The 19,852-nt window shown below is 38.6% G+C and overlaps 1 protein-coding gene across 1 annotated transcript in view; it reads left to right on the top strand.

Annotated features, from left to right (window-relative positions):
- Positions 1 to 678: 678 nt before the first annotated feature.
- ZBTB8A (zinc finger and BTB domain containing 8A) overlaps positions 679 to 19,852 on the top strand; it is a 47,895-nt gene continuing 28,721 nt past the window's right edge. The window contains exon 1 of the mRNA XM_044671438.1: positions 679 to 753. The gene's annotated coding sequence lies outside the window, so the exon portion shown is untranslated. The remainder of the gene's footprint in view (positions 754 to 19,852) is intronic.

Here is a 19,852-nt window from a genome sequence, read left to right as displayed (position 1 = left end):
TTAGTAAAGAAAGACCTTGGACCATCTAATCAGACTATACAACTACCCTATTTTTAAAAAATGCAAAAATGTATATTCTTATTTCTTTCAAAATTTTTTTTTACCTTTTCTATGATTTCTTTTAGTAACTACATTCTTGTATTTCAGTCCATCCTGCTTACAGTTTTCAAATTTGTTTCATCTAGGTTTAGGAAAGGGTTACCCAAAACTAAGGGCTTGCTCCAATAAAGGGGAAAAAAATTGTACTCTGGAAACCATTTGCATTTGATTTAGATAAACTTAAGTATAGTAATGTCAAATGTATGTACACAGTAATCTTCTGTATGCTTAAGTCCCTCCCTCTTTTCTAAATCCAACTCCCCATATCCAAGAAACCCAGCCCCTTCTGCCCTCCGGAGGCGCCTCATGCAGAGCACTGGGGCATTTTAAATTAAAGTCTTCATTAAACAATGCTTCTGCAGGCAACTGCTCCCAATTCGGGGCCCCCCAGCTTCTGCGGAGGGTGCAAGAGGGTGTAGGGAGGGGTAGAAGAGTGGGCAAAGCTACTGGTTGGTGCCTGGAATCAGTGCATTGCCCCTTTAATTGTGTCCCCGGCCCTCGGGCGTTTCTGTCCAACGCCCACGTCAGCAAATACCTTTTGTTTCTCTCACGTGGGGGCTATTAGTTTAAGGGCGGCAGGAAACGGGATTCCAAGGGGACAATTCCCTTACTCTGCCGCCGGGACTCCCTCCAGTCCATAGCCGGCGGTACCCGGTAAGTGGCGGCGCAGGGAGCGGGCACAGGGCGGGTGGGGCGTCGGGCTTTTCATCCTGCACTGGCCCAGTTGCGACTGATTGCAGAAGAGGGAGGCAGCGGCGGGGGCGGCCACCAAAGAGGCGGCAGAAGGACCACGGCTTGGGACAGCTCTGGGAGCATGGCAGTAGCATCCCTGCTCAGCTCCCAGCCCGCGCTGCAGAACCGGGGAAAGCCCCTGCCCCTTGACGCTCCTGCGGCCGGGAGGCTGGGCAAGTAAGTAGCCGGGCACAGAGCTGGGCTGGCGGGCGCCATTTGCAGCCCTGGGAGCAGTGCCGGCTATTCGAAGGGGATGGAAATGGCCACAGAGCCAGGAGGGGAAGCTGGAGACCAGGGAGATGTGTTGGTGAGAAGGAGGCGGAGAAGCTAGGTCTGAGACGGACGCAGGGACGGAGCGGCTCCCGCAGCCCCCCAGGGTGCCCCTCCCCTTTCAGCGGGGCTGGGGGCGCAGCTTCGCTTATTCGTAGGCGGGGTGGGGAGCTGCGGTCAGCTTTGCGGACAATAGCTGGCTCCCCCTTCTCCCCAGTATCTGCGGGAGCCCCGTTACGCGCCCACCAGTCTGCACGCCCGCCAGTCAGTCCGCCCTGACAGCTGCCGCCGCGCCCGTCTGGTTCTGCCCCGCCCCGTCGCGCCCAGTCCCGGCTTGCCACCACTGGAGGCGGGGATGGGAAGAGGCGGGAAGAGTTGAGAAGCCTAGGAGCTAGGGGCTGCTGTTGTCGCCGCCCTTCTTAGAGATGTGCAGTGGAGGGTGCCGGGCGGGTCTGGAACCGTCGGGCGTCCCCAGCTTCGGAAAGGTCGACGAGCATCTGCTCCGCACTGGCTGCACTGCTGAATGACAGCGGTGATTGACCAATGGGGCGGCGTCCGACGGAGCCCGGCTCGATAGCGTTAGAGAGCTCGGACGGCCGGGCTAAGCTACGGCTCGTTCTCTGGGCGCTGTAGGGAGGAAAAATAATACTAGCACACCACCACTAGCTGGTAGGAGATGCACAGGAAAGCCCCCAAACCCATATTTAACTCGCTGCTTGAAAGCCCCAGAAAACATCTGATAACAGCAGTACTAAAGTTACATAGAGATTGGATCATAGATTCAAGCCTTCCAATCCAGCCCCCTTACTTTACAGATAAAGAAACTGAAGTTTCCAGAAAGATGATGTGACTTCCCCAAGCCGTTTGCATTAGATGAAAATTTGAACCCAGGTCCTATGATATTAAATTGTATTTATCTTAGTGACTACCAAAACAAATACAGGAAGGACACCTATTTAAAGCCCGCCTTTTGCAAATCTGTTGTTTATTTTCATCCTATATTATTTTTACAAATGTTTGTAAAAATCTGGGGCTCTGAGAAATCCCCGAGCGATGGACAAACATCAGAATAATTTGTACGATTTAAATACCACTAACTGGTCTTTAAAAAATAAAAGAAAACATACAATTTCAAACACTGTTTTAAATGTTTAAAAAAAAACAAATTTTAACTAAAAGTTTGTAAACATGTTATCTTTAGGATTCATGGTAGCACTAGAATCTAGTGAAGGGATCCTCATTTTCTAGATGAGGCAGTGTAGACCTAGAGGGTAAAAATAAGACCTCATTTCCAGATTAGTATCCTGCTTTCTAGGGAACTCTTCTGTCGTCTTTCTTTGCCCTTGAATGGGGTCCCAAGTGGAACTGCCCGATATCATGTAGAATTATAACAAAATTAAAGTATAAGTGTGCTACACTTGGGTGACTAGACACTGTAGTTTCTGAGGACCACGAATATAGTTAAGTTTGACAAACAAAATGGCGTAAGGAAGGAGCCTGTGTGGTGGGGAATTGACCTGGGACCTACCCCCAAGAGCAGTAAAACTTGGAAACTCTGAAATACTAATTTAAAATGTCAAATCCTGTTTCCAAAAATGTGCTTCTTTGTGGTGATGATCCCTGAGGAAGCAAACTAAGTCGAAACAATGATGTTGATGAAATTTTTTTCTTCATATAAGTTTAAAGTCAAAATGGATCAGCCATCCCTGAAGCTGTATTCCACAAATCTATCAGTAAATCAGCATTTTATTAAGAACTTAGTATGAGACATCTGTGACTTTTTAATAGGAAAGCTAAGTGCAAAACCAAGGTTCTAACTCCTGGTCTAGTGTTCCATGCTAGTATGCTGTAGTGGAAAGCACACCTACCCTGGAGCCTGAGGACCTTTGTTCAAGTCCTACCCCCTGATGCTTACAGCTTGAATGACCTTGGGCAAATTCACTTATCTGAATGAGGGTGGGTTTAGATTAGATTTCTAGATCTAGGATCCTAAAGAAAACATTTGGAAGTGCAAGGCGGTAATGACTCATTTATCTTGCATGAAAGGTTTTTGGTTATTCTAGAAGAGTTGATTTTCTAACCAATTAAGCTTAGTTAAATCTCCAAGGGCTAAAGGTTTTAAATTATTTTTGATGGATTTCTAAAATGTATTATTGCACATTTCCTACCTTATTTTATTGAATAAAATTCAATCTTTTTGCGAAGACTCCGAATCATTATTATGACAGTTACAGTGCTATGGTGACAGATGAACGTCAAATGGATGCTAACATTGCCTGCTTTAAACTTGAACAAAAATTCCTTATAGTTTACATTGCTGGTCATTGCTGCCTTTCTGTGAAATGACTGAATTAAAAGATTGAATGAGCTCTCTTTTAGATAATCTTCACTGTCAGTATAAGTGTTTTTTGACTTGTCAGCAATATCCAAAAGATCCATTATTTCTGCATCGTTAACTTTCTTGTCAGCTTCAACCAACTTCTCTATTTTACTTGTACTAAGTCAGAGAATTACAGGATGTTATTAATGGAAGAAACTCCTCACCTTACAAGATGAGAAAACTAATGCCCAAGAGAAGGGAAGAGATTTTCCCAAGGTTAGTAAGCAGAAGACCTATGACTTGAACACATGACTTTGTTTCCAGCCTTCTTTTGGCTTTGAGTGTGAATTTGTGTTTTGGGGAAAGGCCTGCTATAAAACTTAAGCATCAGTAGGCCACACCTTTCTACTATCCTTCTTTAAAGCAAAACAACAACAACAACAAAAAAAACCCTTACCTTTTATCTTATAAAAGTTCTAAGGAAGAAGAGCAGTAAGGGCTAGGCATTTTGGGGTTAAGTAAATTGCCCAGGGTCATACAGCTAGGAAGTGTCTGAGGTCAGTTTTGAACCTGGGACCTCCCATCTCCAGAGCTGGCTCTATCCGCTGAGGTACTTAGTTCCTCCCATAACCCTTCTTCATGTATGAATTATTATAGAATTCCAGATAAAAGCAATATTTAAAATTTTAGGTTTAATCTTTAGAATTATAGGTCCTTTACCTTAAAGCCTATATAATTAGCTAAACTGTAATGAAATCTGTTATAATATTAATGTTCTAAGTAATGTCCTAGGTCTAAATGGTAAATCAATGAGATAATGGAAATCAGAAGATGATAAAGATAAATAGACATGTATATTGCTTCATCAGGGTGGGTTCTATAATTATCTAACACATTTTTTGTTAGACTAAGGTACATTTATAAATCTTAAAAACTTTCATTCTAGGCATCAAAATAGGATGGAACCAGTTAAAAGTTCTATTCATGCTTTAGCTTTTATTTTGAACAAGAAGTTTATATAGGAGACCACTTTTAAAGCTTTAGAAAGAGTAAAATTTCCAGTCAACAAAGCCTTTATTTTAGAGGAACCCACAAAATTAGTACTTCCAAGAATACAGTCAACACCCTCAGTCATATGCTTAAATACAATAATGCTTGATTGTTAGTACCTGCTAGGGCAGAATTTAGCATGCGCTACAATAAATATTTCATTAGTATTGCAGATCTGTTAGGGGATAGACTATATTGAGAAATGAGTTAATTATAAAAGCCAGAGAATTGCCTGGTTGGTTGCCCCCATATTACAGTGAAAGGCCCTGTGGTCTATGACATTCCTTGAAACACCCACTTTCAAGGCAGATCTACCTTAAATACCATGTCTTACAATGATAATGATTTACCTTGTTTCTTATGAATGTTCTCCAGCCTGCAGAGCTGTTCTAGTTGCTGTGTTTTTATAGGCTATATAAAAATATATGCCAATATTTGTCCCTAAACTTAATCTCCCTTTTTCCTTCTACCCCATCGGTACTTGAATGGATTTGTGCTCTCATCAATATAGCTACTCTCAGAAATGCAGATGAAAACATAGGATTCATCACTTGTTTATTTAGGCATGTGATTTATTTGGGTATATGATAATATATGGGGTTTTGGTTTTATAAGATTATATGAATATATTAATGAATAATATAGAAATGCTTTTGTGAAATGTATAAGCCAGAAAAAATCTACCCTTGCCTGCCTGTACTATGCTACTCTTGTCCAAATCTTCCATAATTCCAGTTTTTTCTCCTGTGTGATTAGCAATGGGATACTATTGTTTACCCCTACTCTTGCAATATGGCACTTTTTTTATTTCCAGTCATGTTTCTGTGACATCTTTTATGCCACTTCTGTGTAATTCCTCATTTGTATTGTTTTCTACTTATGCTAATCCTTGTGTCTTCAACTGCCCATTACATATATCAGACTGGTTGGCCTGTTGATGTCTTAAAATCAACCCGTCCAAACAGGAACTTGTTCCCTCTGCCCACCCCCAACTTCGCCCCTTTCCAAATTTCTCTCTTACTATATTGAGGGTGTGCCTGGAACAAGACACTCTCACTCTATCTCTCAGCTCTGGGCATTTTCACTGGCTGGTCCTAGGCATGGGATATTTTTGGCCAAAAAGGTTGCCAACCCCTGCTCTACAGGCAGCCCTTCCTAATTTTTAATTCTCAGAGCCGTCCCTCTGGTGATTACTTCCTGTTTATCCTATGTATGACTTATTATCTACATAATTATTTGCTTGTCATCTCCAGGAAGCAGGAACTATCTTTTACCTTTCTTTGTATCCCCCAGAGCTTACCATAGTGTTGGCACATAGTAAGTGCTTAATAAATGCTTACTGACTCTTTAGATTATTGATTTTTAGACCATCCTCAAAACACTTCTTTGTGGTGTTTTATGACTCATAAACACACATCATCACTGGAAGGACACTGTTGTGAAAAAGGTGGGTTTTTGTTTCAGGCACAAAAATTTCCTAAGGCAATTTAGCCTGCTTTAGTCTATTCAATTCTGGACCCAGCTTACTGTCCATTTGCAGTGTCTGTCCAAAATGTATGGACTGATATATCTCTAAAGGTTTTCCATATTTACTTCATGTTATAGTCTAGACAATAGTTATTCTTAGTTTTCCTTGAAAAGTTTTCTTAGATTTTCTTGAGGTAGCTAGGAAGCACAGTGGAGAGAATGCTGAGCCTGGAATCAGAAAAACTTGAGTTCAAATTCAGCCTTAGATACATAGTAGCTGTATGACCCTAGGCAAGTCATTTAACCTGTCTGCATCAGTTTCTTCAAATGTCAATTGGGGATGATAAGAGCTCTTTCTCACAGGATCCCTGTAAGGTTCAAATGAAATGATATTTGTAAAGTGCTTATAAGCACAGTGCTTGGCACTGCTTATTCTCTATCCTTCCTGTCCTTCTTCTTGAATGAATGGTTTAGGGATTCTTGAAAGATTATAACTAATTTAGAAGATTTACAAAGGTTCTAGGTCTTGATGCAGTGAATGTACAAGTTGCATCTGGGAGATCTGTCGGTCAAATGCATTTTATAAGCAAACAATAATAATCATAGTAGTTTCTTGTATTCTCTATACATACAGTTTTAAAATCAGTTTTGGGATTATAAAGTTGTAGTATGCTATTGCATATATATACAATTTGTAGAAGCCTGCCTTTTCTCTTCCAAGATGCCATTTTGCACATAAAAATTAAGCTCATGAAAATTTTGTGTAGATGGGGAGTAGGCTTCTGGATTAGTAGTGTTTAAATTGCCTTTAAATGTCTGAGCTCTTTTCCCTCCCCCCATTTTGATTTCATCCCTCTCAGATATCTTAAGAAATGATTCCTCATTGCTGTTTTCTTCCACTACCTCAGTAAGATTTTGCAAATGACTTTTATCTTTTAAACCCAGGATGCCCTTAGCTGCCAAGGCTCTTTACTTTGTAAGGAGATTAAGCGTTTGCTAGCTGAGGTGGTTTCTAGGCTCTGCTAGTCTCCATGTTGTGATAATGTGTATTCAGTAGTTAAATTTCTTAAGAAAAGGTGATAGTATACTTCCTTTTATCCATTTCTCAACTTCAATAGTAAGAGAAGTTGGAGATGCCTCAACTGCATAGCATGTTTGATTTTTCTTCCTTCTAGTTTGGCATTTATTTTGATCTCTTCTAACGTTGATGATATAACTATATAGACAGATGATTCAGAAATTATCTATATTAGTAACCAATTATTTCTTGTTAATTAGAATATAATCAATTTCAATTTTTAAATGATATTTTTTTTCTGCTTACCACATATAGTGCTTAAATTCTTTATGAAGATAGTCTTCATGGTGTATATAGGCAGGAGACCTCTAATCTATAAATCTTTGGCATCCTTCTTTTTTTGAACCCTTATTTTCTGCCTTAGCAACAACTCCAAAATGGAAGGGCAAGACCTAGGCAAATGGGATTATGTAATTTTCCCAGAGTCACACAAGTAAGAAATGTCTGAGGCCAGATTTGAACCCAAGTTCTTCTGACTCCAGGCCTGGTGCTCTATCCCTGCAACATAGTTATCGCATAAACTGCATTTTTCATGGAGGTCTTTTTTGCAGATACTTATGATAATTGAAATAAGAGATGATTTAATGTCTTATGAAATGGTGTTTTTTATTGTCTGTGGACGCACAATAAAACCAACTTGGCCAAGGCCTTTATTTTTTTATTCAAGAGCCAGAGAATTATTCTATTTAGTTGCAACTTCCTTTTGTGTCCCAGTTTGATTTATAATGAGAATGTCAAAATTCGTATCATTCATTTCCTTCATGAAATGTCTGCCTACTAAAGATCTCATATTTAGTATGCCAGTGGCTGAGTGAATAGTCTTTTCCAGCTCAGTTCTTCCAAAACAAAACAGAAAATCCATTGCAGAGCTATTCTCATTTCCAGCTTTTCTTGGTGTGTTCTTTCCATAGTAAACAGTATTCTGGACTACCCTTTCTTACTACTTTTGTTCAGAACATCTGCTGTGATCTTCATTTTGCCACCAATTTTGCCTGAAACATTTCTCTTCTTTAATTCCCTTATTTCTCAACTTTGGACAACAGTGCGGCTTTGATTTTATATTTCTGACCAAAGAGCAAAATAATAACTTTCCTTATAGCTGGTCAGTTGGCCACTTACATATACTGTCTGTAAAAAGCTGTGGCTTTTCTTGACTATTCCTTACCATTATAATAATTAATTATTTGTAGTATTAGTGGTAGTAAATGCTTTCTCCATAATCATTAGTACAAATATTAATAATCTCCATTCCACAGAGAAGAAACTGAGGCACAGAAAAAGATTATATGACTTATTCTAAACCACAGAGCTAGTGAGTACAAGAACAAGGGTTTAGAGGTTAGGCCTCCTGGGTCCAAGTCTAAAACTCTTAACTTTATACTATATTACCAGACTTGTTAATTGCTGATCAAATGGATTTTTTTCCTTCAGGATTTAGTAATCCCAGGAATAGCAGTTCCATGATTTCTAATTCCTGGCCTTTTTTTTTTTTTTAAAGGAAAAGAAATAAACATTTATTAAACATTTACTGTGTGTGAGGCACCTACTATGTGCCTGGCACTATGTTAAGCACTGGGACACAAAAAGACAGTCTTTGCCCTCAAGCTCACAGTTTAATCTATGTGTATGTATGGACAAGCTATGAAGTAGGCTATCCTAGTATCTTAGGGGAATGCATTCCAATACCTACTACAGATGATTAAAATCAGATATAAATGAACACTTGCTGACCCTCGTATATATGTGCTCCTCTCTCCCTACTCCTGCTCCTCAGCTTGGTCCTCTGAAGCACCCCCTCTCCAATTAAAAAAAGTAAAAGTAGAAGCAGAAGGGTGGGTAGGCAGGCCATTGCCATAGCTATACTTAAGGCAGATTGAGAGTAGATAACTGAAACCTAGAAAGTGAAACTGGAGGAGAAGGCCTTACTGTATACAGAGAATATAAGAAATAAAGGAGGTAAGGCATTAGAATTCAGAGAAGTTGGTAAAGATTTCCTGTAGAACATGGAATTTTAGTTGTGATTTGCAGGAAGCTGGACACCCTCAGCCTGTTGGCTCCAGTGAAAAATTTGCCCCAGGCAGGCCAATTTAGCAGGTTAGCTCAACCTGATGAATCCAGTATACCAGCAGAGAATTGAGAAGAGAGAAGATTCAGCCTTAGGACATAACAGCTCAAACACTCTGCTTCAGTAAATCAACAGATCAGCAGGTCTATATAGTACATAGGGCAGGGGGAAAAGTAAATAAAATGAGTAAACAAGAGGAAAAAAAAAACTACAATAGAAAGCCTCTGTGGGGGTATGGACCAAAGAATAAAACCAATGGACAAGCATGAGGTCCAGGAAAGCAAAGCCTCAAAAAAACTAGGGAATAGGATGCAGGCTACGAAGGAGCTCAAAAAGGAATTTAAAAATCAAATAAGACAGGTTGAAGAAAAACATCAAAAGGAAAATAGTATATTAAAAAGCAAAATAGATCATCTGGAATCAGAGGCGTAGGCTGGAAAATGACACAAAAAAAATTGGAAGAAGAGAAGAATGACTTGAAAGGAAGAATGGACCCAAAGGAAAAGGAGAATCAAAAGGTCGTGGAAGAAATTCAGTCTTTAAAAATTAGAATTGGGCAATTAGAAACTAATGAGTTCACAAGACACCAAGACATATTAAAGTAAAATCAAAAGGATGAAAAAATTGAAGATAATATGAGACACCTCACTGAGAAAACAAATGACCTGGAAAATAGATTCAGGAGAGACAATTTAAGAATTATTGGACTACCTGAAAATCATGACCAAAAAAAGGCCTACACATATTACTACAGGAAATTCCAAGAAAACTATCCTGAAATTCTTTAAAATGAGGGTAAAAATAGAATTTGAAAGAATTCACACAAAACCTCCGGCATTAAATCCTCATTGACAACTCCGAGAATGTCATAGCCAAGCTCAAGAACTCCCAAGCCAAGGAGAAGATACTATAAGCTGCTAGAAAGAAACAATTCAGATATCATAGAGTCCCAATTAGGATTACACTGGATCTGGCAGCATTCACACTGAAGGAATATGAAGGAAGACAAGGAATATGATAGTCTGGAAAGCAAGGGAACTGGTTCTACAACCAAGAATCAACTACCCAGCAAAACTAACTATATTCTTTCAGGGGAAAGTATGGTCATTTAATAAAATAGAAGATTTACAAGCATTCCTAAAATAAGACCAGCCCTAAACAGAAAATTTGATGCCCAAATACAGAATTCAAGAGAAACATAAAAAGGTAAATAAGAAAAAGAAAAAACTTAAGGGTTTCAATAAGGTCAAATGGCATGTATTCCTATATGGAAAGATATCTATAACTCTTAAAAGATGTTAAGAAGTATACATAGAGGGTGCAGTGGTAAGCTATTTAGGATGATATGTCAAAAAATATGAAAAACAAGGGGTGAAAAAAGAGGATAATACTAAGAGAAAGAGGAAAAGGGGTAAAATATCACATAAAGAAGCAGGGGGGTGGTGGACAGGGGAGAAGACCAGTGGAAGGGAGGAAGAGGTTGGTGACAGAGTAAACCTTACTCCCTTTGGAATTGGTTCAGAGAGGGAAAAACAGTCAGATCCATTGGGATACAGAATTGTCTCTTGCCCTACAGAGAAAAGGAAATTAAGGTAATTATTAAGAATTATATGAAAATGTTAGGTGAAATGGGTGAATATTTACAAAAATATAAATTGCCTAGATTAACAGAAGTGGAAATAGAATACTTAAATAATCCATATCAGAATAAGAAATTGAACAAGCCATCTAGGAACTCCCTAATGTAAGATTTAGAATTGGTTAGACTAAATATAAAAATTAAAAGAATTGAATTGTGGTCACCATTTATAAAAATAATTAACTTCTCCAGTCAAAATGACTGTAAGCAGCTTTTATTTACAACAAGGTAGAGATATTAAAGTGGGAAATATATGAAAGAGGTAGAAAAAATTACCTAGCTACAAATAACCTAAATTCTAATCCTAATGCCTCCAGACCGTGAATGTGAATCCAAAAGCAAATCTCATCAGAATCCAAAGTCCTAATTAGGAAGCTGAAATCCAAAGAGCCAGGAGATGCTAAAAAGTCCAAGAATCTTTAGTGCACATGAGGCTAAGACCTCCAAGAATCTCACCTGAGCTCATGCTGAAGAGAGTGTTCCACTGAAGCACCAACCGAGAGAGTCATTGCTGAAGAGCCAAGGAAGGAAGGAATGAACCAATCTTCTTGGTCTCGCCTTTTATAGTCCTTTTTTCACATCACTTCCTGTCTCTCTCCCACTTCATGGGAACCAATCTCAACCTCCCAATTTGCCTAGCACTACCCAAGGCAGGGCAGTGCTTGTGCTTGTGTTTCAAGTAAGTGACTTGTGAACTCTCTTATCTAGTGACCTACCAAGTGCTAAGTAGGAACTTTTCAAATTCTTGATTGATTAAATTAAAGGTTGCTGGTTGATTACATTAAAAATAAACAAAGAGAGTTCAATTCTCTCTTCATACTAAGAAAAAAATCCCCAGAACCAGATGGATTCACAAGTGAATTCTAGCAAACATTTGAAGAACAACTAATCCCAATACTATACAAACTTTTTTACAAAATGAGCAAAGAAGGAATCTTACCAAATTCTTTTTATGACACAAATGGTACTGATTCCTAAGCCAGGCACATCAAACACAGAGAAAGAAAACTACAGACAAATCTTAATGAACATAGATGTAAAAATCTTAAAATACTAGCAAAAAGACTATAGGGGGCAGCTGGATAGCTCAGTGGATTGAGAGCCAGGCCTAGAGACGGTAGGTCCTAGGTTCAAATCTGACCTCAGACACTTCCCAGCTATGTGACCCTGGGCAAGTCACTTGACCCCCATTGCCTACCCTTACCATTCTTCTGCCTTGGAGCCAATACACAGTATTGATTCTAAGATGGAAGGTAAGGGTTTTAAAAAAATAATTAATTAAAAAAAAAAGACTATAGCAAGTTATCACAAGGATTATTCATTGTGAACCAGGTGTGATTTATACCAAGAATACAAGGATGGTTTAATATTAGCTAAACCATCCACATAATTGACCATGTCAATAACCAAACCAAAAGAAATCACATAATTATCTCAGTAGATGCAGAAAAAACTTTTGATAAAAATACAACACCCATTCCTGTTGAAAACACTAGAAAGTATGAGAATAGCTGGGCCCTTCCTCAAAATAATAAACAGTATATATTTAAAACCATCAGCAAGCATCATCTGCAATGGGGACAAGTTCAAAACCTTCCTAATAAGAATAAGAGTGAAGCCAGGATGCCCATTATCACTTCTATTACTTAATATTGTACTAGAAATGTTAGCAGTAGGATTTCGAGAAGAAAAAGAAATTGAAGGGATTAAAGTAGGCAATGAGGAAACTAAATTGTAACTCTTTGCAGATGATATGATGGTATACTTAAAGAATCCTAGAAAATCAACTAAAAAGCTAGTGGAAATAATTAACAACTTTAGCAAAGTTGCAGTCTACAAAACAAACCTACATAAATCAAAAGCATTTCTATGTATTTTCAACAAAACTCAGCAGCAAGAGTTAGAATTCAAAAATACTATAACAAAGTTCATCTGGAAGAACAAAAATCAAGAATATCAAGGGAACTAATAAAAAAATTTGAAGGATAGGGGCTAGCAGTATCAGATCTTAAACTTTACTATAAAGCAGCAGTCATCAGAACAATATTGTTCTAAGAGACAGAAGGGTGGATCAGTGGAATAGACTAGGGGTTAATGGCCTCAGCAAACTAGTGTTCGATAAACCCAAAGATCCCAGCTTTTGGGGCAAGAAATCACTATTTGACAAAAACTGCTGAGAAAATTGGAAAACAGTCTGGGAAAAATCAGACTTAGATCAACATCTCACACCCTATACCAAGATAAATTCAAAATGAAAAAATTCCTTAAATATAAAAAGTGAAATCATAAATTAGGTGAACATAGACTAGTATACCTGTCAGATCTACAGGAAAGGAAGGAATTTAAGATCAAGCAAGAGACAGAGAACATTGCAAAATGTAAAATGAATGATTTAGATTATATTTAAATTAAAAAGATTTTGTACAAAAAACCCAATACAACCAAAATTAGAAAGAAAAGCAAGAAACTGGGAAAATATTTTTCTAACAAAACTCTGACAAAGGTTAATTTCCGAAATATATGAAGAACTAAGTCAAATTTACAAAAAATCAAGCCATTTCTCATTTGACAGATGGTCAAAGGATATGAATACGCAGTTTTCAAATGAAGAAATCAAAACTATTACTAAGCACATTAAAAAGTGTTCTAAATCTCTTATAATTAGAGAAATACAAATCAAAACAACTCTGAGGTACCATCTCACACCTAGCAGATTGGCTAATACAACAGCAAAGGGAAATAATAAATGTTGGAGGAGGTGTGGCAAAATTGGGACACTAATGCATTGCTGATGGGGTTGTGAATGATTCAGTCATTCTGAAAGGCAATTTGGAACTATGCCCAAAAGGCTTTAAAAGAATGTCTACCCTTTAACCCAGCCATACCACTGTTGGGTTTGTACCCTAAAGCAGTGATGGGCAAACTTTTTAAAGAGGGGGCCAAAGGAAAGGAAATGCTCATCTGTCAGTCTGTTTCTAAGGCAACTCTTTCAAAATTTCATTGTATTGTATTCGTCAGATTAGGAATAATATCCTACAGCAGGATAGAACATTTCAGGGGGCTGCATCTGTCCCACAGGCCACAGTTTACCCATCACTGCCCTAAAGAGATAATAAGGAAAAATGTTTGTACAAAAATATTCATAGCTGAGCTTTTTATAGTTGCAGAACAAGTTGTGGTATCTGATGGTGATGGACTACTACTGTGCTGTGTAATATCATTTTCTGGTAAGAAAATGGAGAGCAAGTTGAGTGACAACCAACAGTTTGGAATTTGGAACCTTACCCAAATGCCATGAGCCAGGGGCAAAAGACAATTGCTGCCAACACTATAAAAAGGCATGAGCTGAAGCAAACACTCTCCCTCTTGAGGAAGGGACCCTGAGTGGCAGGTGGGTAGGCCAATCAACCTGCTCAAGTTACCTGTTGTATCCTGCTTTACCACATTATCAACTACTGGATAGAGCTGTGGGATATATACCAATTACCTGATTATTAAGAAGAACATCATCAAACCTTGCTCAACCTGGGCAGGGCCAAGGTGCCCAGCCTGACCAGGGCCAGAGAGGGAGAAGAACCTCTCCAGCCAACTGACACAACCTGATTATCAATTGATTGTCCATCTCTATAGACTATAGTCTAGCATAGATTCCCAACACCTCATTCCTCAACCTGGAGCTTTCCCCTGAGTTTATTATAAAGTTCTTAAAGCTCATTTAGGTGAAGGATGGGTTTATCCTAAAGAACAGTTTAACATTCTTGCATCTAAGGGAAAGGAGAATACTTTAGCTAAATCAGTCAACCACATTATTCATTTATCATCAACATTTATCCAATCAACCCTAGCATTTATCTATCAACTTAACCCCAGGACAAGCAGCCAGAGAAGCTTTGTGATTCAATTCACAGCTTCTCAATGGATTACTTAGTTTTGGGCACTGTAGGTGGGAACTGGTGCTCTGGCTGAGCTACAAACAGTTGTGGGATCTGGTGGTCACTGTCTCAACCTTGGTGTTCACTTAGGCTTCCCATCCCTACTCAGCTTAGGTCCTTAAACCATCTGAGGACCTTGGGCCATATCTCTAACAGGCCCAATTCAGAAGCACCATACCGTCCATAATAGCTATAAGGAATGATGGAGGATTTCTGTAAGAACTGGAAAGACCTCCAGGAATTGATGCAGAGCAAAAGGAGCAGAACCAGGAAAACATTGTACACAGAGGCTGATACACTGTGGCACAATTGAATATAATAGACTTTTCTACTAGCAGCAATGCTAGTAGACAGGACAATTCTGAGGGATTTATGGAAAAGTATAGAGATCCTGCTCTATAACCAGAGACTAATCTGAGTGGCCTGGGTGGTCGTCGGATGCAAAGAATGAAACAGATTGGAAGCACGGCTTGTTAGCTCATAGTACTTCAAGAAATCCTGAAGTAGCCACAAGGAAATTAAAGATCCCCTTCCCCAAAAAACCCAAGAAAATTTCCCACAGTTACAGAGAGCAACATTTTTACTATAGTCAAAACAAAAACTTTAGAAGCCTCCAGGCGTAGACAAAAAGACTTATGCTAAACTATCAACTATATGTGTTATTTTTAAGTGGAGCCTGGGACATCTCCGAAAGCCCCGTCAGTTTCTCAGCCTTGATAGTATTAAACAATTTTTCGAGCCTCATTATTTTACTTTAATTCTGGGCAAAATGCCCTGCCAAGGGTTCGACCTTGGCTGTACCAGCCATCTGTATTCTCGGACAAAGGGGAACAGAGTTAGCCCCACTCCTGCTGGAGTGCTGAGAGCCCAAAGCTTTTTCAATAAGACTATAATGCATTTTGCAGGAAGGTGAGAATTATGAAAGGAATCAAAAGAGGAATCTCAGATTTTAATCTTAGATACCGTACACCTGTCTCGTCCCGTATTTAAATAGGGAGGAAAGATAATACACAGCTCTGCTGGTCTGTATTGATCTTTTGAGGGGGTCCAGATAAAAATATCTACTTGAGATTCTAATTTCTCTTAATAGCTCCTGACAGAAAAGAACACTACCCACATCCAGAGAAAGAACTGTGGGAGCAGAAACGCAGAAGTAAAACATATGATCAATCACGTGGTTTGATGGGGATATGATTGGAATTTTGGCTTAAAAAATCACTATTGCAAATATGAATAATATAGAAATAGGTTTTGAACAATTATACATGTATAACTCAGTGGAATTGCTTGTCAGCTCCAGGAGGGGGAAGGGAAGAGATGAGGGAAAAATCATGGAAAAATATTCTAGATAAATAAATTAATTTAAAAAATTAAGTAAAAGGAGAAGACTTAAATAGGCTACAAGAGCCTGGGAAGGAGAACATCTCAGGAGTAAAGAACACTCTAAGCAAAGGTCCTGAAGAATGAAGAGTGTAGCATATTAGAGAAACAAAAAGTTTGATTGGAGCAAAGAATGTGTTGAAGGCTCTGATGTAAAATAATTAGAAAAGTATGTGTAGTTAGATTATGGAAAACTTTAAATGCCAGGCAAAAAAAAAATTAAACTTAATTAGTAATAGTATAGTATATATAGTAATCTATTATTTTAAAATTTTTAAACAAGGAGAAACATAGAATCAGAGATGTAAAGCTGGATAGTTGAAGTCATTTAATTTTAATATCTTCATTTTCCAGATATAGAAAAATAAAGTCCACAGTTGGGGGAGAGGCGGGGTTCAGTGGCTTGTTTAAGGGAGCAAGCATCAGAAAGCACTATTCTGCCCTTTATAGCTAAACCTTTCAAAAAGGCTATCTATGATAGATGTCTTCACTCTCTTGCTTCTGAACACTCTCTACTTAATCCCTTTCAATCTGGCTTCCAAAGTTATTCTACTGAAACTTTTCCATGAGTTATTAGTTTCCAGATCCAGTGGCCTTTTCTCAATACTCATTTTCCTTGACCTTTCTGCATCCTTTGACACTGTTGATAACTCTCCTTGATACGCTCTTCTCTTTAGGTTTTTGAGACACTCTTCTGGTTTTCCTCCGGCTACTCTGACAGTCTGACTGGATCCTTCCCTAGATTACACTTTCTGATGGTAGATGTTCCTCTGTTCTGGGTCCACTTCTCCTGTAATACTTCACTTGGAGATTTCATGAGCTCCCATGGTTTTAATGACCATATCTATGCCAATGATTCTCAAAAATTTATCTTTCCTGTTCCAGCCTCTGCTGACTTCCAATCTTGTATCTCTAACTGCCTTTCAAATATCTCTAGCTGGATGTCCAGTAGACATTTGAAACCCATCATGTCCAAAACAGAGCTCATTATCTTTCCCCCATCCCTCTCTACCTCCTACCTTCCCTATTACTATAGAGGGCAACACCATCTTCTCAGTCCCTCATACTTGCAACCCAGAAATCATCCTAGATTTTTCATTCTCAACTCTTATATCCTGGCTGTTGCCAAGGCCTGACTGTTTCACCTATGTAACATTTACCAAACATATCTCCTTTGCTCCTTCTGACACTGCCATCACTCTAAGAATAGGTTCTTATCACCTCATTTCTCCATTACTGCATTAATTGGCTGATGAGTCTATCTGCTTCAAGTCTCTCCTCATTCCACTTTCCATTCAGCCACTAAAGCCATTTTCCTAAAGCTCACGTCTAACTAATCATGTCACCTATTGCCCAAAAGATTGACTATATAATATGATCTATTTGGCATTCAAAGCCTTTCATAACCTAGGCCCTCTTTTTTTCTGTCTTCTTATACCTTATTCTCCAACATGTCCTTTTCAATCTAGTGATACTGGCCTTCTGGCTGTTTCATGAGCAAAACACCCTAGTTTTTGGCTCTGGGCATTCTCTCTGGCTATCCCCCATGCCTGGCATGTTCTCCCTCATCCACTTTGATGACTGACCTCCCTAGCTTCTTTTAAGTCCTAACTAAACTCTTACCTCCTAAAGGAAGTCTTCTTCAACCCCTCTTAATTCCAGTGCCCTGTTTATTATTTCTTGTTTATTCTGTATATAGCATGCTTTGTATAATATTTATTTGCATGTTGCCTCTCCTATTAGATTGTTAAGCTTCTTGAGGTCAGGAACTATCTTTTGCCTCTCCTATCCCCAGCACTTAGCTGAGTGCCTGACACATAGCTTAATAAATACTTATTTAATTGAAGCTACTAAATACTTATTTAATTGAAGCTACATGGAGCACATTGCTTTTAGGGAAAGATGTTGACCTTCATTTTAGACATGTTGAGTTTGAGGTAGAAGTAAAACATTTAGGTAAAGATATTGTGTAGGGAGCAGTAGAATACAGATTGGGAGCCCAGAAAATAAAACAGACCTAGAGAAAGATTTGATAATGATATCCCTAGAGGTAGTAGCTGAAGCTTTGAAAATGAATTAATTATGAAGGGAGAATCTATAGAGAAAAAAGGACAAAGACAGATCTCTGGGAAACACCCATATCTAAAAGTAGGTGAGCCAGAGAAGGAGCACTTAGGAAGTTGGTGTGGTCCAGAAGACTGTCTAAAGCCAACGGGAAGCAAGTAATTGCTAAGAGCAGGTATTTAATATTTGTCAAAGGCTGCAGAGAGATTAAAGATCAGACTGGGAAAAAGGCCACTGTATTTCTTTATTAGGTGGTCACCAGAGACCTTGCAGTAGTTTTTTTTTTAATTTTTTAAACATTTATTAATATTCATTTTTAACATGGTTACACGATTCATGCTCCTACTTTCCCCTTCACCCCCGCTCTCCCCCCGCCATGCTGACCCACATTTCCACTGGTTTTAACATGTGTCCTTGATCAAGACCTATTTCCAAATTGTTGATAGTTGCATTGGTGTGGTAATTTCGAGTCTACATCCCCAATCATGTCCTCCTCAGCCCATGCATTCAAGCATTTGTTTTTCTTATATGTTTCCTCTCCTGCAGTCCTTCCTCTGAATATGGGTAGCGTTCTTTACCATAAATCCCTCAGAGCTGTCCTGTGTCATTGCTTTCTGCTGGTACAGAAGTCCATTACATTCGATTTTACCATAGTATATCAGTCTCTGTGTACAGTGTTCTTCTGGCTCTGCTCCTTTCACTCTGCATCAGTTCCTGGAGGTCTTTCCAGTTCACCTGGAATTCCTCTAGTTTATTATTCCTTTTAGCACAATAGTTTTCCATCACCAGCATATACCACAATTTGTTCAGCCATTCCCAATTGAAGGACATACCCTCTTTTTCCAGTTCTTTACCACCACAAAAAGCACAGCTAATAAATATTTTCGTACAAGTCTGTTTATTTATGATCTCTTTGGGGTACAAACCCAACAATGGTATGGCTGGATCAAAGGGCAGGCATTCTTTTATAGCCCTTTGAGCATAGTTCCAAATTGCCAGCCAGAATGGTTGGATCAGTTCACAACTCCACCAGCAATGCATTAATGTCCCAATTTTGCCACATCCCCTCCAGCATTCATTACTCTCCCCTTCTTTCATTTTAGCCAATCTGCTAGGTGTGAGGTGATACCTCAGAGTTGTTTTGATTTGCATTTCTCTAATTATTAAAGATTTAGAACACTTTCTTGTGTGCTTATTGATAATTTTGATTTCTTTACCTGAAAATTGCCTATTCATGTCTCTTGCCCATTTATCAATTGGGGAATGGCTTGATTTTTTATACAATTGATTTAACTCCTTGTATATTTGAGTAATTAGACCCCTGTCAGAGTTTTTTGTTATAAAGATTTTTTCCCAATTTGTTGTTTCCCTTCTGATTTTGACTACATTGTTTTTCTTTGTACAAAAGCTTTTTAGCTTAATATAATCAAAACCATTTAATTTACATTTTGTAATTTTCTCCAAGTCTTGCTTGGTTTTAAAATCTTTCCTTTCCCAGAGATCTGACAGGTATATTATTTTGTGTTCACTTAACTTATTTATAGTTTCTCTCTTTATATTCAAGTCATTCACCCATTCTGAATTTATCTTGGTGTAGGTGTGAGATGTTGATCTAAACCGAATCTCTTCCATATTGTTTTCCAAATTTCCCAGCAGTTTTTGTCAAATAGTGGATTCATGTCCCAAAAGTTGGGCTCTTTGGGTTTATCATACACTGTCTTGCTGATGTCATTAACCCCAAGTCTATTCCACTGAT

This window comes from Gracilinanus agilis, chromosome 3, assembly GCF_016433145.1.
Source record: "Gracilinanus agilis isolate LMUSP501 chromosome 3, AgileGrace, whole genome shotgun sequence".
Taxonomy (NCBI): domain Eukaryota; kingdom Metazoa; phylum Chordata; class Mammalia; order Didelphimorphia; family Didelphidae; genus Gracilinanus; species Gracilinanus agilis.
This window is presented reverse-complemented; position numbering and strand designations above follow the sequence as displayed.